The sequence below is a fragment of the Glycine soja genome, chromosome 4 (assembly GCF_004193775.1).
Source record: "Glycine soja cultivar W05 chromosome 4, ASM419377v2, whole genome shotgun sequence".
Lineage (NCBI taxonomy): Eukaryota > Viridiplantae > Streptophyta > Magnoliopsida > Fabales > Fabaceae > Glycine > Glycine soja.
In genome coordinates this window covers 10,206,750-10,233,717 of record NC_041005.1, presented here as the reverse complement: position 1 = coordinate 10,233,717, position 26,968 = coordinate 10,206,750, and the positions used below count along the sequence as shown (strand labels likewise).

Sequence of the window (26,968 nt, the reverse complement as noted above, 5' to 3'; positions counted from 1 at the left end):
AATAAGGGTATAACTTGTAATAAAAAATATTATTCTGTTAAATGGGATTTCAACGTGGATTACGACAAGTTGTTAAAAATTTAATATGAGCTTATATAAATTTTATGGGTGTGTGTTTGAATTTCTAATAAATAAGTTAAGAAAAATATGTGCGACTCAACATTAAAAAAATGTACAAATGTGGCGATCAAAATTGATAAAATGATAATGAGACGTCGGAATCCCTTTTGAGCATATCATGTCTCTCAATAGGGGGGAGCATTTTCACTATTGTCGTTGATAAGAAGATAAGAATAATTAATATGGACATAGATTACCATTCCTGAAAATCAACAAACTAAGAAAATAAAAATATTCTTGTCTTTGTAAATAGAATTGAAGTTGGTACAATGGTTGTTATACCATTACTGTAAGATTTCCACCTTTCCCCTCTCAATGAGAGTAAAACATTTTAAATGTCTTTATCAATAAAAAATATATATGAAAGTACGAAGTGATCAGAAGAACATAGAAATATACCTCCAATCAAGAGATATACGAACAATATAGGATAATTAAGCTTGTGACTATGGCAGTTCAAGCTTCACAAAACTTATACAATGAGAGTTTGGGGTGGGAAGTCCTTGAATCATGACCTGTATTTAAAACCCTATAATTCGAAAAACGACCACTAATCCAACTCATATTTTGTTCAAGGACTTCACACCAATCAAGAAATATACGAACAATATACGAAAATTAAACTTATGACTATGGGAGCTCAAGCTGCACAAAACTTATACGTTGAGAGTTTGGGGTGTGAAGTCCTTGAATCCTGTCCTGTATTTAAAACAAAATAATGCGAAAAATGACCTCTAGTATAAAGGCTTAATCCAACTCATATTTTGTTCATGTAAGACTATTTAGATAGGAAATTAGGAAAGAAATTGCAAAAACATATGCTAGCTATAGTCAAGTTACCTATAAGGGTATAACTTCCAATAAAAAATATTATTCTGTTAAATGGGATTTCAACGTGGATTGAGACAAGTAGTTAAAAATTTAATATGAGCTTATTTTAATTTTATGAGTGTGTATGTGAATTTCTCATAAATAAGTTAAGAAAAATATGTGCGACTCAACATTAAAAAAATGTACAAATGTGGCGATCAAAATTGATAAAATGATAATGAGACGTCGGAATCCCTTTTGAGCATATCATCACTCTCAATAGGGGGGTGCGTTTTCACTAGAGTCGTTGATAACAAGATAAGAATAATTAATAAGGACATAAATTACCATCCCTGAAAATCAACAAACTCAGAAAATAAAAATAATATTGCCTTTGTCAATAGAATTGAAGTTGGTAAAGAGGTTGTGATACCATTACTGTAAGTTTTCCACCTTTCCCCTCTCAATGAAAGTAAAACATTTTAGATGTCTTTATCAATAAAAAATATATATGAATGTACGAAGTGATCAGAAGAACAAACATATATAACTCCAATCAAGAGATATACGAACAATATTGGAAAATTAAGCTTATGACTATGGGACTTGAAGCATCACAAAACTTATACAATGTGAGTTTGGGGTGTGAAGTCCTGGAATCCGGTCCTGTATTTAAAATACAATAATGCAAAAAATGACCACTAATCCACCACATATTATGCTCAAGGACTTCACACCAATCAAGGGATGTACGAACAATATAGGAAAATTAAACTTATGACTATGGGAGCTCAAGCTGCACAAAACTTATACGTTGAGAGTTTGGGGTGTGAAGCCCTTGAATCCTGTCCTGTATTTAAAACAAAATAATGCGAAAAATGACCACTAGTATAAAGGCTTAATCCAACTCATATTTTGTTCATGAAAGACTATTTAGATAGGAAATTAGGAAAGAAAGTGCAAAAAAAATATGCTAGCTTTAGTCACGTTACCTATAAGGGTATAACTTGTAATAAAAAATATTATTCTGTTCAATGGGATTTCAACGTGGATTGAGACAAGAAGTTAAAAATTTAACATGAGCTTATATTAATTTTATGGGTGTGTGTGTGAATTTCTCATAAATAAGTTAAGAAAAATATGGGTGACTCAACATTAAAAAAATGTATAAATGTGGCGATCAAAATTGATACAATGATAATGAGACCTCAGAATCCCTTTTGAGCATATCATCACACTCAATAGGGGGGAGCATTTTTGTTGGAAAAATAAAATAAAAATGAAGGAAAATAAATACGAAGAAGATGCACAGTCTTGAATTAAATAACAAAATAACAGTAGCAAAATAAATTTAATTGGCATCACATAAATAATGCATTATATCATACAATGAGCACAATGAAAAATTAAATCAAGTGAAAGAATTAAATAGCCTGGGTTGAAGCGCGTAAACGCTATCCTTAGAGAGAAAACACCCCCACTGCACGGGTAAGACATTCTGAATGCGCTCCTCTCCCAAGATACAACAACCTGTTGGTTCCGATCGTGTGCAGCGAAAGGATCCCCAAACCTTATGAACACCAATGCTCTTACTCTCAAGAAATAAATTATTTTATAAGAAAAGAAATAGAAAATTTTGTGAAAAGGGATGAGACTGTAGCTCTGTCATGTTTTTAGAAAGGAGGAAAGAGAATATATTGACCCAGATAACCTAAAGCAACAAACAAAATACGACTGTTGGAAACTAACCTACAGTTGTCAAAACAAATCTAACAAACTAGTTGACTCATTAAAACAAAATCTTAAGAAAATCTAAAATAAATATTTTATTTTATAAAATGGAATTAATATATATTTATAAATTTTAAATTAAAACACAAATATTTACCAACATTCCCCCACATAATTTAAAATTTTAAAATATATTTTCTAAAAGATAATTTGCATAAAAACATAAGAGAAAGAGCATGTGATATTGTATTTCGGTATAAGGAACCTTCCGGGTTTGAGCCTTATACCTAGTGTTTATGAACTTCCATCCGAGAAAAATGTAGTGACTTGATTGTCTTGAACTACATATTCTTTAACCGGACTTTAGTACACAACCCCTACAATATTGGCGTTCAATTAGGTTCTAATCAATCGTAGCGTGTTACACTGCCTTGCGCTTGTATCTTGTTTCGTGAGTGTCACTTAGAGATTAGCCCATATCTCACAGTGGTGGCCCCACCACCACACTCACTAGGTGAATCCTCAAAGAGTGGGTTGTGACCCCCACCCCTACAATAATTATCATCGGATTCATTAAGAGGTATTTTTTTTTTTTACCAAAAATACACATATATAAATACCTCAACCTTAATATTGCCACAATTTATAATACACCTCGTCATAGGAATGAGAAACGGAATAGCTCCACCAAATTTCATTTTGGTGTACTTTAGTCAACAAACAATTTCGTTGTTACCCGTTGAACTCCATTCATGGGATCACCAATCACACGGAGACGGGTGTCCATTGTTGTAACTAAATAATGAGCTTTAATCTCATTCCCCTCGACGACTCAAATACTTGTTGACATGTCAACCTTTTTGTAAGCGGATCCGCAATATTATTTTCTAACCTGACAAAGTCAAGAGAAATGACACCATGAGAAATCAAATTTCTAATAGACTTATGTCTCACTCTTAAGTGTCTTCTTTTTTCATTAAAATTTTGCTTGTCACTTTATAGATATAGCAATTTGACTATCACAATGCATTGGAATTGGAGGTATACGCTTATTTAACAATGACAAATCACATAATACATTTTTAAGAAATTCAGCCTCACTAGTAGTAGTATTTAAAGCAATAAATTTTGCTTTCATGTGAAATAATAATTTGTCTGATAGATTTTCATGATACTGCACAACCAGCTAAAGCAAAAACATAACCACTTGTCAATTTTATTTCATCACAATCAGAACTTCAAGTTTGTATCACTAAATTCCTCAATTACTTTTCAATCTACCAACTGCATATGCAATGTCAAGCCTAGAGAAGTTTGTCAAATGTAACATAGAACCAATAATTTGAGAATATTCATGTAAAAAAAAATTAGTTTACTCAAACTTTTTTTTTTAACTCAATAGTTGAGTCATAAGGAGCAGAAACATGTTTCACATCAAAATGATTAAACTTCTTTAATATATAGCTTTTCAACATAATAAGATTGGATAAAAAATCATACCATCATTTTTCTCTATAAGCTTAATACCCAAAATCACATCTACACAACCAAGGTCTTTCATATCAAAATTTCTAGACAAGAAAAACTTCACATCATTTATGAAATTCATTTACTACCAAATATCAATAGGTTATTCAGATACAAACATAAAATGACACGTTCATTATTCTTAAATTGTTTCACATACACACATTTATCACTATCATTAATTTGAAAATCATACAAAAGAATAACTTAATCAAATTTTTGTGTCAATGCTTTGGAGCTTGTTTCAAACCATACAAAGATTTAACAATTTATTTTTCAAGAAAAAATATTTTCAAAGAAAGTCACATCTCTAGACTCCATAATAGTACCATTAGAAATTTCAGATACTTCTGAATTAATAACTAAGAATCTATAAGTAGTATTATGTAAAAAATATCCAACAAAATATAATTAATATTTTTTTTTTCAATTTTCCTTTTCTTATTAATAGGGATATTAACCTTTACTAGACACCCCCACACTTTAAGATATTTCAGATTTGATTCTCTTTTTCTCCATAGCTCATAAAGATTTTTTTAAATTTTTTTTATAAGGTACTCTATTAAGAATACGACAAACAAAATATAAAACTTCACCAAAGTGTTTATTTTAATGTTTTTGTGTGTTATATTTTCACAGGCTTATCTTTTATCAATGAGTTATATATAAAGAAACAATCAGTCAACATGTAGCAACAAAATACTTGTCGTAGTAATAATAACGTTAAACAATAAAAATTAAAAACCAAACAACAAATGTCCTGATTTTAAAGACTTGTGTTCACAGGATCATTTGACCAAGTAAAAGATAGTTTTCTAATCATATAGGAATGAAATTAGAAGTATGCTTTTAGTTTTTCACATAAACTAATTCTAAAAGCATTTTCTCTTCAAAACCATCATTAATGAAGAAAATATATTTTAAATTTCAAATTATAAGAAAATATTTTTCAACAATCTCTCACTAATGTAAAATTTAAGGAAATGAAATAATATAATAACACATTTTTAATAAAGCATAATACATTGTGTCTTCATCCATTAATTTTTCAGACTTACTAAAAGGGGAGTCAATCATATTCATGACTGATATTTTGGTAAAATAAAATGCTACTGCAAAAAAGACTATGCAAGAAGAAAGTGATAACTAATTTTTCTCTCTAAGACTGTTGGAAAAATAAAATAAAAATGAAGGAAAATAAATACGAAGAAGATGCACAGTCTTGAATTAAATAATAAAATAACAGTAGCAAAATAAATTTAATTGACGTCACATAAATAATGCATTATATCATACAATGAGCACAATGAAAAATTAAATCAAGGAAAAGAATTAAATAGCCTGGGTGGAAGCACGTAAATGCTATCCTTAGAGAGAAAACGCCCACACTGCATGGGTAAGACATTCTGATTGCGCTTCTCTCCCAAGATACGACAACCCGTTGGTTCCGATCGTGTGCAGCGAAAGGATCCCCAAACCTTTTGAACACCAATGCTCTTACTCTCAAGAAATAAATTATTTTATAAGAAAAGAAATAGAAAATTTTGTGAAAAGGGATGAGACTATAGCTCTGTCATGCTTTTAGAAAGGAGGAAAGAGAATATATAGACACAGATCACCTTAAGCAACAAACAAAATATGACCGTTGGAAATATGACCGTTGGAAACTAACCTACAGTTGTCAAAACAAATCTAACAAACTAATTGACGCATTAAAACAAAATCTTAAGAAAATCTCAAACAAATATTTTATTTTATAAAATGGAATTAGTATATATTTATAAATTTAAATTAAAAAACAAATATTTACCAACAATTTTCACAATAGTTTTTGATAACAAGATAAGAATAATTAATATGGACATAAATTTCCAACCCTGAAAATCAACAAACTCAGAAAATAAAAATAATCTTGCTTTTGTAAATAGAATTGAAGTTGGTAAAGTGGTTGTTATACCATGACTGTAACTTTTCCACCTTTCCCCTCTCAATGAAAGTAAAACATTTTAGATGTCTTTATCAATAAAAAATATATATGAAAGTACGAAGTGATCAGAAGAACAAACAAATATACCTCCAATCAAGAGATATACAAACAATATAGGAAAATAAAGCTTGTGACTATGGGAGTTAAAGCTGCACAAAACTTATACAATGAGAGTTTGGGGTGTGAAGTCCTTGAATCATGTCGTGTATTTAAAACACAACAATGCGAAAAATGATCACAAATCCAACTCATATCTTGTTCAAGGACTTCACACCAATTAAGAGATATACGAGCAATATAGAAAAATTAAACTTATGACTATGGGAGCTCAAGCTGCACAAAACTTATACGTTGAGAGTTTGGGGTATGAAGTCCTTGAATCCTGTCCTGTATTTAAAACAAAATAATGCGAAAAATCACCACTAGTATAAAGGCTTAATCCAACTCATATTTTGTTCATGTAAGACTATTTAGATAGGATATTAGGAAAGAAAGTGCATAAAAATATGCTAGCTTTAGTCACGTTACCAATAAGGGTATAACTTGTAATAAAAAATATTATTCTGTTAAATGAGATTTCAACGTGGATTGAGACACGTAGTTAAAAATTTAACATGAGCTTACATTAATTTTATGGGTGTGTGTGTGAATTTATAATAAATAAGTTAAGAAAAATATGTGCGACTCAACATTAAAAAAATGTACAAATGTGGTAATCTAAATTGATAAAATAATAATGAGATGTCGGAATCACTTTTGAGCATATCATGTCTCTCAATAGGGGGAGCAGTTTCACTATAGTCGCTGATAAGAAGATAACAATAATTAATATGGACATAAATTTCCAACCCTGAAAATCAACAAACTCAGAAAATAAAAATAATCTTGCCTTTGTCAATAGAATTGAAGTTGGTAAAGAGGTTGTGATACCATTGCTGTAAGTTTTCCACCTTTCCCCTCTCAATGAAAGTAAAACATTTTAGATGTCTTTATCATTAAAAAATATATAAGCGAAAGTAAGAAATGGTCAGAAGAACAAACAAATATAACTCCAATCAACAGATAGAGAAGCAGCTTACAAAAGATATAGGAAAATTGAACTTATGACTATGAGAGCTCAAGCTGCGCAAAATTTATACAATGAGAGTTTGGGGTGGGAAGTCCTTGAATCCTGTGCTGTATTTAAAACAAAATAATGCGAAAAATGACCACTAGTATAAAGGCTTAATCCAACTCATATTTTGTTCATGTAAGACAATTTAGATAGGAAATTAGGAAAGAAATTCCATAAAAATATGCTAGCATTAGCCATGTTACCTATAAGAGTATAACTTGTAATAAAAAAAATATTATTCTATTAAATGGCATTTCATCGTGGATTGAGACAAGTAGTTAAAATTTTAAATGAGCTTATATTAATTTTATGGGTGTCTGTGTGTGTGAATTTCTCATAAATAAGTTAAGAAAAATATGTGCGACTCAAAATTAAAAAAAAGTACAAATGTGGCGATCAAAATTGGTAAAATGATAATGAGACGTCGGAATCCCTTTTGAGCATATCATGTCTCTCAATAGGGGGGAGCGTTTTCACTATAGTCGTTGATAGCAAGAAAAGAATAATTAATATGGACATAAATTTCCAACCCTGAAAATCAACAAACTCAGAAAATAAAAATAATCTTGCCTTTGTCAATAGAATTGAAGTTGGTAAAGAGGTTGTGATACCATTGCTGTAAGTTTTCCACCTTTCCCCTCTCAATGAAAGTAAAACATTTTAGATGTCTTTATCAATAAAAAATATATATGCGAAAATAAGAAATGGTCAGAAGAACAAACAAATATAACTCCAATCAACAGATAGAGAAGCAGCTTACAAAAGATATAGGAAAATTGAACTTATGACTATGAGAGCTCAAGCTGCACAAAATTTATACAATGAGAGTTTGGGGTGGGAAGTCCTTGAATCCTGTGCTGTATTTAAAACAAAATAATGCGAAAAATGACCACTAGTATAAAGGCTTAATCCAACTCATATTTTGTTCATGTAAGACAATTTAGATAGGAAATTAGGAAAGAAATTCCATAAAAATATGCTAGTATTAGCCATGTTACCTATAAGAGTATAACTTGTAATAAAAAAAATATTATTCTATTAAATGGAATTTCATCATGGATTGAGACAAGTAGTTAAAATTTTAAATGAGCTTATATTAATTTTATGGGTGTCTGTGTGTGTGAATTTCTCATAAATAAGTTAAGAAAAATATGTGCGACTCAAAATTAAAAAAAGTACAAATGTGGTGATCAAAATTGGTAAAATGATAATGAGACGTCGGAATCCCTTTTGAGCATATCATGTCTCTCAATAGGGGGGAGCGTTTTCACTATAGTCGTTGATAGCAAGAAAAGAATAATTAATATGGACATAAATTTCCAACCCTGAAAATCGACAAACTCTGAAAATAATAATAATCTTGCTTTTGTAAATAGAATTGAAGTTGGTAAAGAGATTTTGCTACCATTGCTGTAAGTTTTCCACCTTCCCCCTCTCAATGAAAGTAAAAGATTTTAGTTGTCTTTATCAATAAAAAAATATATATGTGAAAGTAAGAAGTGGCAGAAGAACAAACAAATATAACTCCAATCAACGGATATAGAAGGAGCTTACGAAAGATATAGGGAAATTGAACTTATGACTATGAGAGCTCAAGCTTCGAAAAAGTTATACAATGAGAGTTTGGGGTGTGAAGTCCTTGAATCCTGTCCTGTATTTAAAACAAAATAATGCGCAAAATGACTAGTAGTATAAAGGCTTAATCCAACTCATATTTTGTTCATGTAAGACTATTTTGATAGAAAATTAGCAAAGTATAAAAATAAGCTAGCTTTGGTCACGTTACCTGTAATAGTATAAGTTGAAACAAAAAATAGTATTCTCTTAAATAGTATTCACATGGTACACAACCATCTATGAGAAAATGTTCAGAACTAATATTTTGCTTCCTGTCAATAGGGATTTCAATCAAATTACAGATATTGATTTATTGTAAGATAAAACTGATTTGGACTACAAATCTCAATTTAACTGGTGACGTTGTGCGTGTGCACGCGTCCGCGTGAGTGTGTGTAAAATAAATTGAGAAAATGGTGAAATAATGTTTTCCTTTTCGGGCATGTCGTATCCTACAAAATCAAAAATAGATGTGGATTTTACATTTGAATCCTTATTCATATGTTTTTCAATTCAACAAGATTTTTTCATATGCTGTATTTATCATGAAATTCGAGATTCCGAACCTTTCGTTTCAACCAAAGGAGAAATATTACTTGTGTTGAGAATTTCTAACCTAGAAAATAGATGTCCCAATTTTAACATTGCAAACAAGAATACTCGTAAATAACTTAAGAAAAATATGTGCAACTCAACATTAAAAAAATGTACAAATGTGGCGACCAAAATTGATAAAATGATAATTAGACGTCAGAATCCCTTTTGAGCATATCATGTCTCTCAATAGGGGGGGAGGGTTTTCACTATAGTCGTGGATAACAAGATAAAAATAACTAACATGGACATAAATTTCCCACCCTGAAAATCAACATACTCAGAAAACAAAAACAATCTTGCTTTAGTAAATAGAATTGAAGTTGGTAAAGAGGTTGTGCTACCATTGCTGTCAGTTTTCCACCTTCCCCCTCTCAATGAAAGTAAAAGATTTTAGTTGTCTTTATCAATAAAAAAAATATATATGTGAAAGTAAGAAGTGGTGAGAAGAACAAACAAATATAACTCCAATCAACAGATACAGAAGGAGCTTACAAAAGATATAGGAAAATTAAACTTATGACTATGGGAGCTCAAGCTGCGCAAAACTTATACAATGAGAGTTTGGTGTGTGAAGTCCTTGAATTGAAAACAAAATAATGCGCAAAATGACCACTAGTATAAAGGCTAAATTCAACTCATATTTTGTTCGTGTAACGCTTTTTAGATAGCAAATTAGGAAAGAAATTGCAAAAAAATAAGCTAGCTTTAGTCACGTTAGCTGTAAGAGTATAAGTTGAAATAAAAATATTATTCTCTTAAATGGGAATTCAACGTGGATTGACACAAGTTGCTAAAGATTTAATATGAACTTACATTTATTTTATGGGTGTGTATGTGAATCTCTCCAAATCCCCTTTCTTCACTTGGTACACAACCATCTTCAAGAAAATGTTCAGAACTAATATTTTGCCTGCTGTCAAATGTGATTTCAATAAAATTACAGATGTTGAGTTATTGTAAGATAAAATTGATTTTGACTACAAATCTCAATAACTAGTGACATTGTGCGTGTGCATGCGTCCGTGTAAGTGTGTCTATCAAATAAATTGAGAAAATGGTGGAATAAAGTTTTCCTTTTCAGGAATGTCGTATCCCTTAAAAGAAAAAAAGATAGATTTGACAATTAGATCCTTATTCATATGTTTTTCAATGCAACAAGAATTTTTCCTATGCGGTATTTATCATGAAATTCGGGCTGCCATCCCCTTCGTGTTAAACAATGGGGAAAAAATTACTTGTGTTAAGAATTTCTAGCTTAGAAAATAGATGTTCCGATTTTAATATTGCAAACAAGAATACTCGTAGATAAGTTAAGAACAATATGTGATACTCAGCATTAAAAAAATGTACAACTGTGGCAATCAAAATTGATAAAATTATAATGAGACGTCGGAATCCCTTTTGAGTATATCATGCTTCTCAAGGGGGGGGAACATTTTCACTATAGTTGTTGATAACAAGATAAGAATAATTAATATGGACAATAATTTCCCACCCTGAAAATAAAAAAAATCAGGAAAAAAAAATAATCTTGTTTTTGTCAATAGAATTGAAGTTGGTAAAGAGGTTGTGACAACAATTGCTGTAAGTTTTCCACCTCTCCCATCTCAATGAAAGTAAAGGATTTTATATGTCTTTATCAATAAAAAGATATATATGTGAAAGTAAGAGGTGATTTGAAGAACAAACAAATCTAACTCCAATCAAGAGATACAGAAGGAGCTTACGAAAGATATAGAAAAATTCAACTTATGACTATGAGAGCTCAAGCTGTGCAAAACTTATACAATGAGAGTTTGGTGTGTGAAGTCCTTGAATCCTGTCCTTTATTAAAAACAAAATAATGCAAAAAATGACCACCTTAATCCAACTCATATTTTGTTCATGTAACACTTTATTGATAGCAAATTAGGAAAGAAGTTGCATAAAAATAAGCTAGCTTTAGTCACGTTACCTATAAGAGTATAAGTTGAAACAAAAAATATGATTCTCTTAAATGGGAATTCAACGTGGATTGACACAAGTAGCTACATATTCAATATGAACTTACATTTATTTTATGTGTGTGTGTGAATCTCTCCAAATCCCTTTTCTTCAATTGGTACACAACCATCTTCCAGAAAATGTTCATAACTAATATTTTGCTTGCTGTCAAAAGGGATTTCAATCAAATTACAGATATTGAGTTATTCTAAGATAAAACTGATTTTAACTTCAAATCTCAATTTAACTAGTGACATTGTGTGTGTGCACGCGTCCGCGTGAGTGTGTGTGTAAAATAAATTGACAAAACGGTGAAATAATGTTTTGCTTTTCGGGCATGTCGTATCCCATAAAACCAAAAAAAGAGATGGATTTTACAATTAGATCCTTATTCATATGTTTTTCAATGCAACAATATTTTTTCATATGTTGTATTTATCATGAAATTCGGGCTGTTGAGCCTTTTGTGTCAACCAAAGGGGAAAAATTACTTGTGTTAAGAATTTCTAACCTTGAAAATAGATGTGCCAATTTTAACATTGCAAACAACAATATTCGTAAATAAGTTAAAAAAAATATGTGCGACTCAACATTAAAAAATTGTACAAATGTGGCGATCAAAATTGATAAAATGATAATGAGAAGTCGGAATCCATTTCGAGCATTTCATGTCTCTCAATAAGGGGGGCATTTTCACAATAGTCATTGATAACAAGGTAAGAATAACTAACACGGACATAATCTTCCCACTCTGAAAATCAACATACTCAGAAAACAAAAATAATCTTGCTTTAGTAAATTGAATTGAAGTTGGTAAAGAGGTTGAGCTACCATTGCTGTAAGTTTTCCACCTTTCCCCTCTCAACGAAAGTAAAAGATTTTAGTTGTCTTTATCAATAAAAAATATATATGCAAAAGTAAGAAGTGGTCAAAAGAACAAACAAATATAACTCCAATCAACAGATACAGAAGGAGCTTACGAAAGATATACGAAAATTAAACCTATGACTATGGGAGCTCAAGCTGCGCAAAACTTATACAATGAGAGTTTGGGGTGTGAAGTACTTGAATCCTGTCCTTTATTTAAAATAAAAAAATACGCAAAATGACCACTAGTATAAAGGCTTAATTCAACTCAAATTTTGTTCATGTAACACTTTTTAGATAGCGAATTAGGAAAGAAGTTGCATAAAAATATGCTAGCTTTAGTCACGTAACCTGTAAGAGTATAAGTTGAAACAAAAAATATTTTTCTCTTAAATGGGAATTCAACATGGATTAACACACGTAGCTAAAGATTTAATATGAACTTTAATTTATTTTATGGGTGTGTGTGTGAATCTCTCCAAATCCGCTTTCTTCACTTGGTACATAACCATCTACGAGAAAATGTTCAGAACTAATATTTTGCTTGTTGTAAAATGGGATTTCTATAAAATTACAGATATTGAGTTATTGTAAGATAAAACTGATTCTGACTACAAATCTCAATTTAACTAGTGATATTGGGCGTGTGCACGCGTCCGCGTGAGTGTGTCTCTAAAATAAATTGAGAAAATGGTGAAATATTATTTTCCTTTTCGGGCATGTCGTATCCCATAAAACCAATAAAAGGATGGATTTGACAATTAGATCCTTATTCATATGTTTTTCAATGAAACAAGATTTCTTCGTATGCTGTATTTATCTTGAAATTCGGGCTGCCGTCCCTTTCACGTCAACGAAAGGGGAAAAATTAATTGTGTTAAGAATTTCAAACCTAGAAAATAGATGTGCCGATTTTAATATTGTAAACAAGAATACTCGTAAATAAGTTAAGAAAAATATGTGCGACTCAACATTAAAAAAATGTACAAATTTGGCGATCAAAATTGACAAAATGATAATGAGACGTCGGAATCCCTTTTCAGCATATCATGTCTCTCAATAGGGGGTAGCATTTTCACTATAGTCGTTGATAACAATATAAGAATAATTAATATCGACATAAATTTCCCATCCTGAAAATCAACAAACTCAGAATACAAAAATAATCTGGCCTTTGTCAATAGAATTGAAGTTGGTAAAGAGGTTGTGATACCATTGCTGTAAGTTTTCCACCTTTCCCCTCTCAATGAAAGTAAAACATTTTAGATGTCTTTATCAATAAAAAATATATATGCGAAAGTAAGAAGTGGTCAGAAGAACAAACAAATATAACTCCAATCAACAGATAGAGAAGCAGCTTACGAAAGATATAGGAAAATTGAACTTATGACTATGAGAGCTCAAGCTGTGCAAAATTTATATAATGAGAGTTTGGGGTGGGAAGTCCTTGAAACCTGTCCTGTATTTAAAACACAATAATGTGAAAAACGAACACTAATCCAACTCATATTTTGTTCAAGGACTTCACACCAATCAAGAGATATACGAACAATATAGGAAAATTAAGCTTGTGACTATGGGAGTTCAAGCTGCACAAAACTTATACAATGAGAATTTGGGGTGTGAAGTCCTTGAATCCTGTCGTGTATTTAAAACACAATAATGCGAAAAATGACCACTAATCCAACTCATATTTTGTTCAAGGATTTCACACCTATCAAGAGTTATACGAACAATATAGGAAAATTAAACTTATCACTATGGGAGCTCAGGCGGCACAAAACTTATACGTTGAGAGCTTGGGATGTGAAGTCCTTGAATCCTGTCCTGTATTTAAAACCAAATAATGCGAAAAACGACGACTAGTATAAAGGCTTAATCCAACTCATATTTTGTTCATGTAAGACTATTTAGATAGGAAATTAGGAAAGAAATTGCATAAAAATATACTAGCTTTAGCCACGTTACCTATAAGAGTATAACTTGTAATAAAAAAATATTATTCTATTAAATGGCATTTCATCGTGGATTGAGACAAGTAGTTAAAATTTTAAATGAGCTTATATTAATTTTATGGGTGTGTGTGTGTGTGAATTTCTGATAAATAAGTTAAGAAAAATATGTGCGACTCAGCATTAGAAAAATGTACAAATGTGGCGATCAAAATTGATAAAATGATAATGAGACGTCGGAATCCCTTTTGAGCATATCATGTCTCTCAATAGGGGGGAGCGTTTTCACTATAGTCGTTGATAGCAAGAAAAGAATAATTAATATCGACATAAATTTCCCATCCTGAAAATCAACAAACTCTGAAAATAAAAATAATCTTGCTTTTGTAAATAGAATTGAAGTTGGTAAAGAGGTTTTGCTACCATTGCTGTAAGTTTTCCACCTTCCCCCTCTCAATGAAAGTAAAAGATTTTAGTTGTCTTTATCAATAAAAAAATATATATGTGAAAGTAAGAAGTGGTCAGAAGAACAAACAAATATAATTCCAATCTACGGATATAGAAGGAGCTTACGAAAGCTATAGGAAAATTGAACTATGACTATGAGAGCTGAAGCTGCGCAAAATTTATACAATGAGAGTTTGGGGTGTGAAGTCCTTGAAACCTGTCCTGTATTTAAATCAAAATAATGCGCAAAATGACTAGTAGTATAAAGGCTCAATCCAACTCATATTTTGTTAATGTAAGACTATTTTGATAGAAAATTAGCAAAGAAATTTCATAAAAATAAGCTAGCTTTGGTAACGTTACCTGTAATAGTATAAGTTGAAACAAAAAATAGTATTCTCTTAAACGCGAATTCAATGGGGATTGACACAAATAGCTAAAGATTTAATATGAACTTACATTTATTTTATGGGTTTGTACGTGTGTGAATCTCTCCAAATCCTCTTTCTTCACATGGTACACAACCATCTTTGAGAAAATGTTCAGAAATAATATTTTGCTTGCTGTCAATAGGGATTTCAATCAAATTACAGATATTGATTTGTTGTAAGATAAAACTGATTTGGACTACAAATCTCAATTTAACTTGTGACGTTGTGCGTGTGCACGCATCCGCGTGAGTGTGTGTAAAATAAATTGAGAAAATGGTGAAATAATGTTTTGCTTTTCGGGCATGTCGTATCCTACAAAACCAAAAATAGAGATGGATTTTACAATTAAATCCTTATTCATATGTTTTTCAATTCAACAAGATTTTTTCATATGCTGTATTTTTCATGAAATTCGGGCTTCCGAACCTTTCGTTTCAACCAAAGAAGAAATATTACTTGTCTTGACAATTTCTAACCTAGAAAATAGATGTCCCAATTTTAACATTGCAAACAAGAATACTCGTAAATAAGTTAAGAAAAATATGTGCGACTCAACATTAAAAAAATGTACAAATGTGGCGATCAAAATTGATAAAATGATAATTAGAGGTCGGAATCCCTTTTGAGCATATCATGTCTCTCAATAGGGGGGGAGCGTTTTCACTATAGACATTGATAACAAGATAAGAATAACTAACATGGACATAAATTTTCCACCCTGAAAATCAACATACTCAGAAAACAAAAACAATCTTGCTTTAGTAAATAGAATTGAAGTTGGTAAAGAGGTTGTGCTACCATTGCTGTAAGTTTTCCACCTTCCCCCTCTCAATGAAAGTAAAAGATTTTAGTTGTCTTTATCAATAAAAAAATATATATGCGAAAGTAAGAAGTGGTGAGAAGAACAAACAAATATAATCCTATCAACAGATACAGAAGGAGCTTACGAAAGATATAGGAAAATTAAACTTATGACTATGGGAGCTTAAGCTGCCCAAAACTTATACAATGAGAGTTTGGTGTGTGAAGTCCTTGAATTGAAAACAAAATAATGCGCAAAATGACCACTAGTATAAAGGCTTAATTCAACTCATATTTTGTTCATGTAACGCTTTTTAGATAGCAAATTAGGAAAGAAATTGCATAAAAATAAGCTAGCTTTAGTCACGTTAGCTGTAAGAGTATAAGTTGAAATAAAAATATTATTCTCTTAAATGGGAATTCAACGTGGATTGACACAAGTTGCAAAAGATTTAATATGAACTTACATTTATTTTATGGGTGTGTATGTGAATCTTTCCAAATCCCCTTTCTTCACTTGGTACACACCATCTTCAACAAAATGTTCAGAACTAATATTTTGCCTACTGTCAAATGCGATTTCAATAAAATTACAGATGTTGAGTTATTGTAAGATAAAATTGATTTTGACTACAAATCTCAATAACTAGTGACATTGTGCGTGTGCATGCGTCCGCGTGAGTGTGTCTGTCAAATAAATTGAGAAAATAGTGGAATAAAGTTGTCCTTTTCAGGAATGTTGTATCCCTTAAAAGAAAAAATGATAGATTTGACAATTAGATCCTTATTCATATGTTTTTCAATGCAACAAGAATTTTTCCTATGCGGTATTTATCATGAAATTCGGGCTGCCATCCCTTTCGTGTTAAACAATGGGGAAAAAATTACTTGTGTTAAGAATTTCTAGCTTAGAAAATAGATGTTCCGATTTTAATATTGCAAACAAGAATACTCGTAGATAAGTAAGAACAATATGTGAGACTCAGCATTAAAAAAATGTACAAATGTGGCAATCAAAATTGATAAAATGATAATGAGACCTCGGAATCCCTTTTGAGCATATCATGCTTCTCAAGAGGGGGGAACGCTTTCACTATAGTTGTTGATAACAAGATAAGAATAATTAATATGGACATTAGTTTCCCACCCTGAAAATCAACAAAATCAGGAAAAAAAAATAATCTTGTTTTTGTCAATAGAATTGAAGTTGGTAAAGAGGTTGTGACAACAATTGCTGTAAGTTTTCCACCTTTCCCCTCTCAATGAAAGTAAAGGATTTTATATGTCTTTATCAATAAAAAAAATATATACGTGAAAGTAAGAGGTGATTTGAAGAACAAACAAATCTAACTCCAATCAAGAGATACAGAAGGAGCTTACGAAAGATATAGAAAAATTAAACTTATAACTATGAGAGCTCAAGCTGCGCAAAACATATACAATGAGAGTTTGGGGTGTGAAGTCCTTGAATCCTATCCTTTATTAAAAACAAAATAATGCGCAAAATGACCACCTTAATCCAACTCATATTTTGTTCATGTAACACTTTTTAGATAGCAAACTAGGAAAGAAGTTGCATAAAAATAAGCTAGCTTTAGTCATGTTACCTATAAGAGTATAAGTTGAAACAAAAAATATGATTCTCTTAAATGGGAATTCAATGTGGATTGACACAAGTAGCTAAAGATTAAATATGAACTTACATTTATTTAATGGGTGTGTGTTTGAATCTCTCCAAATCCCCTTTCTTCACTTGGTACACAACCATCTTCGAGAAAATGTTCAGAACTAATTTTTTGCTTGCTGTCAAAAGGGATTTCAATAAAATTACAGATATTGAGTTATTTTAAGATAAAACTGATTTTGACTACAAATCTCAATTTAACTAGTGATATTGTGCTTGCGCACACGTTCGCGTGAGTGTGTGTAAAATATATTGAGAAAATGGTGAAATAATGTCTTCCTTTTCGAGCATGCCGTATCCCATAAAACACAAAAAAAAATGATGGATTTGACAATTAGATCCTTATTCAAATGTTTTTCAGTGCAACAAGATTTCTTCATATGCTATATTTATCATAAATTCGAGCTGCCGTCCCTTTTGTGTCAACCAAAGGGAAAAAATTACTTGTCTTAGGAATTTCTAACCTAGAAAATAGATGTGCCGATTTTAACATTGCAAACATGAATACTCGTACATACGTTAAGAAAAATATGTGCGACTCAACATTAAAAAAATGTACAAATGTGGCGATCAAAATTGATAAAATGATAATGAGACGTCGGAATCCCTTTCGAGCATATAATGTCTCTCAATAGGGGGCAAGCATTTTCACTATAGTCGTTGATAACAAGAATAGTTAATATGGACATAAATTTGCAACCCTGAAAATCAACAAACTCAGAAAATAAAAATAATGTTGCTTTTGTAAATCGAATTGAAGTTGGTCAAGAGGTAGTGATACCATTGCTGTAAGTTTTCCACTTTTCCCCTCTCAAGGAAAGTAAAAGATTTTAGATGTCTTTATCAATAAAAAGATATATATGCGAAAGTAAGAAGAGGTCAGAAGAACAAACAAAAATAACTCAAATCTACAGATACAGAAGAAGCTTACGAAAGATAGAGGAAAATTAAACTTATGACTATGGGAGCTCAAGCTGCGCAAAACTTATACAATGAGAGTTTGGGGTGTGAAGTCCTTGAATCATGTCCTTTATTCAAAACACAATAATGCGCAAAATGAACACTAGTATAAAGGCTTAATTCAACTCATATTTTGTTCATGCAACACTTTTTTGATAGCAAATTAGGAAAGAAGTTGCATAAAAATAAGCTAGCTTTAATCACGTTACCTATAAGAGTATAATTGAAACAAAAATTATAATTTTCTTAAATGTGAATTCAACGTGGATTGACATAAGTAGCTACATATTCAATATGAACTTACATTTATTTTATGTGTGTGTGTGAATCTCTCCAAATCCCTTTTCTTCAATTGGTACACAACCATCTTCCAGAAAATGTTCATAACTAATATTTTGCTTGCTCTCAAAAGGGATTTCAATCAAATTACAGATATTGAGTTATTGTAAGATAAAACTGATTTTGACTACAAATCTCAATTTGACTAGTGACATTGTGCGTGTGCACGCGTCTGCGTGAGTGTGTGTGTAAAATAAATTGAGAAAATGGTGAAATATTATTTTCCTTTTCGGGCATGTCATATCCCATAAAACCAATAAAAGGATGGATTTGACAATTAGATCCTTATTCATATGTTTTTCAATGAAACAAGATTTCTTCATATGCTGTATTTATCTTGAAATTCGGGCTGCCGTCCCTTTTGCGTCAACCAAAGGGGAAAAATTACTTGTGTTAAGAATTTCAAACCTAGAAAATAGATGTGCCGATTTTAACATTGTAAACAAGAATACTCGTAAATAAGTTAAGAAAAATATGTGCGACTCAACATTAAAAAAATGTACAAATTTGGCGATCAAAATTGATAAAATGATAATGAGACGTCGGAATCCCTCTTCAGCATATCATGTCTCTCAATAGGGGGTAGCATTTTCACTATTGTCGTTGATAACAATATAAGAATAATTAATATCGGCATAAATTTCCCATCCTGAAAATCAACAAACTCAGAATACAAAAATAATCTTGTTTTTGTAAATAGAAATGAACTTGGTAAAGAGGCTGTGATACCATTGCTGTAAGTTTTCCACCTTTCCCCTCTCAAGGAAAGTAAAAGATTTTAGATGCCTTTATCAATAAAAAAATATATATGCAAAAGTAAGAAGTGGTCAGAAGAACAAACAAATATAACTCCAATCAAGAGATACAGAAGGAGCTTACGAAAGATATTGCAATATTAAACTTATGATTATGGGAGCTCAAGCTGCACAAAACTTTTACAATGAGAGTTTGGGGTGTGGAGTCCTTGAATCCTGTCCTTTATTTAAAACAAAATAATGCGCAAAATGACCACTAGTATAAAGGCTTAATCCAACTCCTATTGTGTTCATGTAACACTTTTTAGATAGCAAATTAGGAAAGAAAGTGACTAAAAATATGCTAGCTTTAGTCACGTTACCTATAACGGTATAACTTGTATTGAAAAATATTATTCTGTTAATTGGGATTTCAACGTGGACTGAGACAAGTAGTTAAAAGTTTAATATGAGCTTATATTAATTTTATGGGTGTGTGTGTGAATTTCTCATAAATAAGTTAAGAAAATATGTGCGACTCAACATTAAAAAAATGTACAAATGTGGCGATCAAAATTGATAAAATGATAATGAGACGTCGGAATCCCTTTTTGGCATATCATGTCTCTCAATAGGTGGGAGCGTTGTAACTATAGTTGTTGATAACAAGATAAGAAGAATTAATATGGACATACATTTCCAACCCTGAAAATCAACACACTCAGAAAATAAAAATACTCTTGCTTTTGTAAATAGAATTGAAGTTGGTAAAGAGGTTGTGTTACCAATACTGTAAGTTTTGCAGCTTTCCCCTCTCAATGAAAGTAAAACATTTTAGATGTCTTTATCAATAAAAAATATATATGAAGGTACGAAGTGATCAGAAGAACAAACAAATATAACTCCAATCAAGAGATATACGAACAATATAGGAAAATTAAGCTTATGTCTATGGCAGTTCAAGCTGCACAAAACTTATACAATGAGAGATTGGGGTGTGATGTCTTGGAATCCTGTCCTGTATTTAAAACACAATAATGCGAAAAACGACCACAAATCCAACTCATTTTTTTTTCAAGCACTTCACACCAATCATTAGCAATACGAACAACATAGGATAATTAAACTTATGACTGTGGGTGCACAAGCTGCGCAAAACTTATATGTTGAGAGTTTGGGTTGTGAAGTCCTTGAATCCTGTCCTGTATTTAAAACAAAATAATGCGAATAACGACCACTAGTATAAAGGCTTAATCCCACTCATATTTTTTTTATGTAAGACTATTTAGATAGGAAATTAGGAAAGAAAGTACATAAAAAATATGCTAGCTTTAATTACGTTACCTATAACGGTATAACTTGTTTTAAAAAATATTATTCTGTTAAATGGGATTTCAACGTTGATGGAGACAAGAAGTTAAAAGTTTAATATGAACTTATATTAATTTTATGTGTGTGTGTGTGTGTGAATTTCTCATAAATAATTTAAGAAAAATATGTGCGACTCAACATTAAAAAAATGTAAAAATGTGGCGATCAAAATTGATAAAGGGATAATGAGACATCGGAATACCTTTTGAGCATATCATGTCTCTTAATACAGGGGGAGCGTTTTCACTAGTCGTTGATAACAAGATAAGAATAATTAATATGGACATAAATTTCCAACACTGAAAATCAACAAACTCGGAAAATAAAAATACTCTTGCTTTTGTAAATAGAATTGAAGTTGGTAAAGAGGTTGTGATACCAATACTGTAAGTTTTGCAGCTTTCCCCTCTCAATGAAAGTAAAACATTTTAGATGTCTTTATCCATAAAAAATATATATAAAGGTACGAAGTGATCAGAAGAACAAACAAATATAACTCCAATCAAGAGATATACGAACAATATAGGAAAATTAACCTTATGACTATGGGAGCTCAAGCAATACCAAACTTATACGTTGAGAGTTTGGGGTGTGAAGTCCTTGAATCCTGTCCTGTATTTACAACACAATAATGCAAAAAACGACCACTAATCCAACTCATATTTTGTTCAAGGACTTCACTCCAATCAAGAGATATACGAAAATTATAGGAAAATTAAACTTATGACACTGGGAGCTCAAGCTGCACAAAACTTATATGTTTAGAGTTTGGGTTGTGATGTCCTTGAATCCTGTCCTGTATTTATAACAAAATAATCCGAAAAACAACCACTAGTATAAAGGCTTAATCCAACTCATATTTTGTTCATGTAAGACTATTTAGATAGGAAATTAGGAAAGAAAGTGCATAAAAATATGCTAGCTTTAGTCACGTTACCTATAACGGTATAACTTGTATTAAAAAATATTATTCTGTTAAATGGGATTTCAACGTGGATTGAGACAAGTAGTTGAAAGTTTAATATGAGCTTATATTAATTTTATAGGTGTGTGTGTTAATTTCTCATAAATAAGTTAAGAAAAATATGAGCGACTCGACATTAAAAAAATGTATAAATGTGGCGATCAAAATTGGTAAAATGATAATAAGACGTCGGAATCCATTTTGAGCATATCATGTCTCTCAATAGGTGAGAGAGTTTTCACTATAGTCGTTGATATCAAGATAAGAATAATTAATATGGACATAAATTTCCAACCCTGAAAATCAACAAACTCAGAAAATAAAAATACTCTTGCTTTTGTAAATGAAATTGAAGTTGGTAAAGAGGTTGTGTTACCAATACCGTAAGTTTTGCAGCTTTCCCCTCACAATGAAAGTAAAACATTTTAGATGTCTTTATCAATAAAAAATATATATGAAGGTACAAAATGATCAGAAGAACAAACAAATATAACTCCAATCAAGAGATATACGAACAATATAGGAAAATTAAGCTTATGACTATGGGAGTTCAAGCTGCACAAAACTTATACAATGAGAGTTTGGGGTGTGATGTCTTGGAATCCTGTCCTGTATTTAAAACACAATAATGCGGAAACGACCACTAATCCAACTCATATTTTGTTCAAGCACTTCACACCAATCATAAGATATACGAACAATATAGGAAAATTAAACTTATGACTGTGGGTGCACAAGCTGCACAAAACTTATACATTGAGAGTTTGGGTTGTGAAGTCCCTTAATCCTGTCCTGTATTTAAAACAAAATAATGCGAAAAACGACCACTAGTATAAAGGCGTAATCCCACTCATATTTTGTTCATGTAAGACTATTTAGATAGGAAATTAGGAAAGAAAGTGCATAAAAATATGCTAGCTTTAGTCACGTTACCTATAACGGTATAACTTGTATTAAAAAATATTATTCTGTTAAATGGGATTTCAATGTGGATGGAGACAAGTATTTAAAAATTTAATATGAGCTTATATTAATTTCATTGGGTGTGTGTGTGAATTTCTCATAAATAAGTTAAGAAAAAAATGTGCGACTCAACATTAAAAAAATGTACAAATGTGGCGATCAAAATTGATAAAATGATAATGAGAAGTCGGAATCCCTTTTGAGCCTAACATGTCTCTCAATAGGGGGGAGCATTTTCACTATAGTCGTTGATAACAAGATAAGAATAATTAATATGGACATAAATTTCCAACCATGAAAATCAACAAACTCAGAAAATAAAAATAATCTTGCCTTTGTAAATAGAATTGAAGTTGGTAAAGAGGTTGTGATACCATTCCTGTAAGTTTTCCCCCTTTCCCCTCTCAATGAAAGTAAAACATTTTAGATGTCTTTATCAATAAAAAATATATATGAATGTACGAAGTGATCAGAAGAACAAACATATATACCTCCAATCAAGAGATATAAGAACAATATAGGAAAATTTAGCTTGTGACTATTGGAGTTCAAGATGCACAAAACTTAATCAATGTGATTTTGGGGTGTGAAGTCCTGGAATCCTGTCGTGTAATTAAAACACAATAATGCAAAAAACGACCACTAATCCAACTCATATTTTGTTCAAGGACTTCACACCAATCAAGAGATATACGAACAGTAAAGGAAAATTAAACTTATGACTATCGGAGCTCAAGCTGCACAAAACTTATACGTTGAGAGTTTGGGGTGTGAAGTCCTTGAATCCTGTCCTGTATTTAAAACAAAATAATGATAAAAATGACCACAAGTATAAAGGCTTAATCCAACTCATATTTTGTTCATGTAAGACTATTTGGATAGGAAATTAGGAAAGAAAGTGCATAAAAATATGCTAGCTTTAGTCACGTTACCAATAAGGGTATAACTTGTAATAAAAAATATTATTCTGTTAAATGGGATTTCAACGTGGATTGAGACAAGTAGTAAAAAATTTAACATGAGCTGATATTAATTTTATGCGTGTGTGTGTGAATTTCTCATAAATAAGTTAAGAAAAATATGTGCGACTCAACATTAAAAAAATGTACAAATGTGGCGATCAAAATTGATAAAATGATAAAGAGACGTCAGAATCCCTTTTGAGCATATCATGTCTCTCAATAAGGGGGAGAATTCTCACTATAGTCGTTGATAAGAAGATAAGAATAATTAATATGGACATAAATTTCCAACCATGAAAATCAACAAACTCAGAAAATAAAAATAATCTTGCCTTTGTAAATAGAATTGAAGTTGGTAAAGAGGTTGTGATACCATTCCTGTAAGTTTCCCACCTTTCCCCTCTCAATGATAGTAAAACATTTTAGATGTCTTTATCAATAAAAAATATATATGAATGTACGAAGTGATCAGAAGAATAAACATATATACCTCCAATCAAGAGATATAAGAACAATATAGGAAAATTAAGCTTGTGACTATGGGAGTTCAAGTTGCACAAAACTTATACTATGTGAGTTTGGGGTGTGAAGTCCTGGAATCCTGTCCTGTATTTAAAACACAATAATGCAAAAAACGACCACTAATCCAACACATATTTTGTTCAAGGACTTCACACCAATCAAGAGATATACGAACAATGTAGGAAAATTAAACTTATGACTATCGGACTTCAAGCTGCACAAAACTTATACGTTGAGAGTTTGGGGTGTGAAGTCCTTGAATCCTGTCCTGTATTTAAAACAAAATAATGTGAAAAATGACCACTAGTATAAAGGCTTAATCCAACTCATATTTTGTTCATGTAAGACTATTTAGATAGGAAATTAGGAAAGAAAGTGCATAAAAATATGCTAGCTTTAGTCACGTTACCAAGAAGGGTATAACTTGTAATAAAAAATATTATTCTGTTAAATGGGATTTTAACGTGGATTGAGACAAGTAGTGAAAAATTTAATATGAGCTTATATTAATTTTATGGGTGTGTGTGTGAATTTCTAATAAATAAGTTAAGAAAAATATGTGCGACTCAACATTAAAAAAATGTACAAATGTGGCGATCAAAATTGATAAAATGATAATGAGATGTCGGAATCCCTTTTGAGCATATCATGTCTCTCAATAGGGGGGAACATTTTCACTATAGTCGTTAATAAGAAGATAAGAATAATTAATATGGACATAAATTTCCAACCCTGAAAATCAACAAACTCAGAAAATAAAAATAATCTTGCTTTTGTAAATAGAATTGATGTTGGTAAAGTGGTTGTTATACCATTACTGTAAGTTTTCCACCTTTCCCCTCTCAATGAAAGTAAAACATTTTAGATGTCTTAATCAATAAAAAATATATATGAAAGTACGAAGTGATCAGAAGAACATACAAATATATCTCCAATCAAGAGATATACGAACAATATAGGAAAATTAAGCTTGTTACACTACTACAATTTTTACATATAACATCGGACCTTTAACATCGGTTATTCACATAACCGATGTTAACAAAAGCGCGATGGCATTTTTGTAAATAAGTAGACTTAGTTAACATCGGTTTTGGAAAAACCGGTGTTAGTATGCCGTTGTTAACATCGGTTTTGTAAAAACCGATGTTATCGAGTAGATGTTAACATCGGTTTTATTATAACCAATGTTACGTAGTTGATGTTAACATCGGTTTTATTATAACCAATGTTACGTAGTTGATGTTAACATCGGTTATTTTTTAAAAAACCGATGTTGTTATCATTATATATTTAACTTATGAAATTGCACAACCCGCGCGCTTGAACCTTATCGTTCTTCTTCTTTCTCCTTCTGCCTGAGATCGTCTTTGTGTCAAACTGGCCTGCGCTTCCGTGACTGCAACCACATTGTGGAGATCGTGTTTGTGGAGATCGCCTTTGCCACTTATCCATTGAGGTACGTCCTTTCATTTTAACATTAGGCATTCGTCGTTTTAACATTTGCTCACTTTCGCAGGTCGAAGAAAAGTAGGAAAGGAAAGAGTCCTGGAAAGGGTACTCCCAGGGCGTTATTGTTGTTTCTCCTTCTGCCTTAGTTCGTGTTTGTCGCAAACTGGGCTGCGCTTCCGTGACTGCAACCACATTGTCGAGTTCGCGTTTGTGGAGTTCGTGTCTGCGCTTCCATCGAAGGTATGTCTCTGTTGTATGTTAATGATGAAAATTCATTGTTCAATGGTCTGTCTCTGTTGTGATGTTTCGAAACCCTAGTTAGGCACAAAGGGTTAATCGTAACTGAATCTGTAGTGATTTAGGACCATATGTAACTGCCTTAAGCAGTTATTGCAGAATAAACTATGGAGTAACAGCAGGGGGGTTAGGCAGTTTTTAGTGGGTTTTCAGGAAGGGAGAGACGAGGCTGTCAAATTTACATAGAGGGTTTCAGGGACATAGCTTTGATTTACACAGAGGGTTTCAGGGACAAAGCTTTGATTTACATATTGAATTTCATCCAAATTTTTGACAAGTCATTGTTACTACCATCAATATTGATATTGTATCATGCTTAATTATATGCATTTGCTTATTCTGATCATTGTGTGTTGTGTGATTATTTCTTTCATGCAGGTACATGATTCCTATTTGTTGTGAGAGTGAAATGATGGGCAGCAGCACCAACTAAGGTGAGTTTATATTTCCTTTTTTTTTGTCTTTATCTTTGTTAGTTTGTTATATATTTTTTATTTTATATGTTTGAGTTTTAAATGTGTAAAAAATAGAAATAGAAAGGTCTGTTGATTGCTTAGGAATTCCTTGCTGTTTCATGGCATTCCTTTTGAACCTCAAAAGGTGCTGGATGATGCCTTAATTCTACCTTGGTCCTGGCTAAAATGTGGAGAGAAAGGTTTCAATACATCATTTAACCATTGGTCTACCAATCTTATGATGGCCTTTGGTTAAATTTCTGATTATATGTATTGGGGTC

General features: G+C 31.4%; 1 long non-coding RNA gene across 1 annotated transcript in view; it reads left to right on the top strand.

Moving 5' to 3' along the window:
• LOC114408106 overlaps positions 1–26,649 on the top strand; it is a 54,560-nt gene extending 27,911 nt beyond the window's left edge. The window contains exon 4 of the long non-coding RNA XR_003665814.1: positions 26,611–26,649. This is a non-coding gene — a long non-coding RNA (uncharacterized LOC114408106). The remainder of the gene's footprint in view (positions 1–26,610) is intronic.
• Positions 26,650–26,968: the final 319 nt, after the last annotated feature.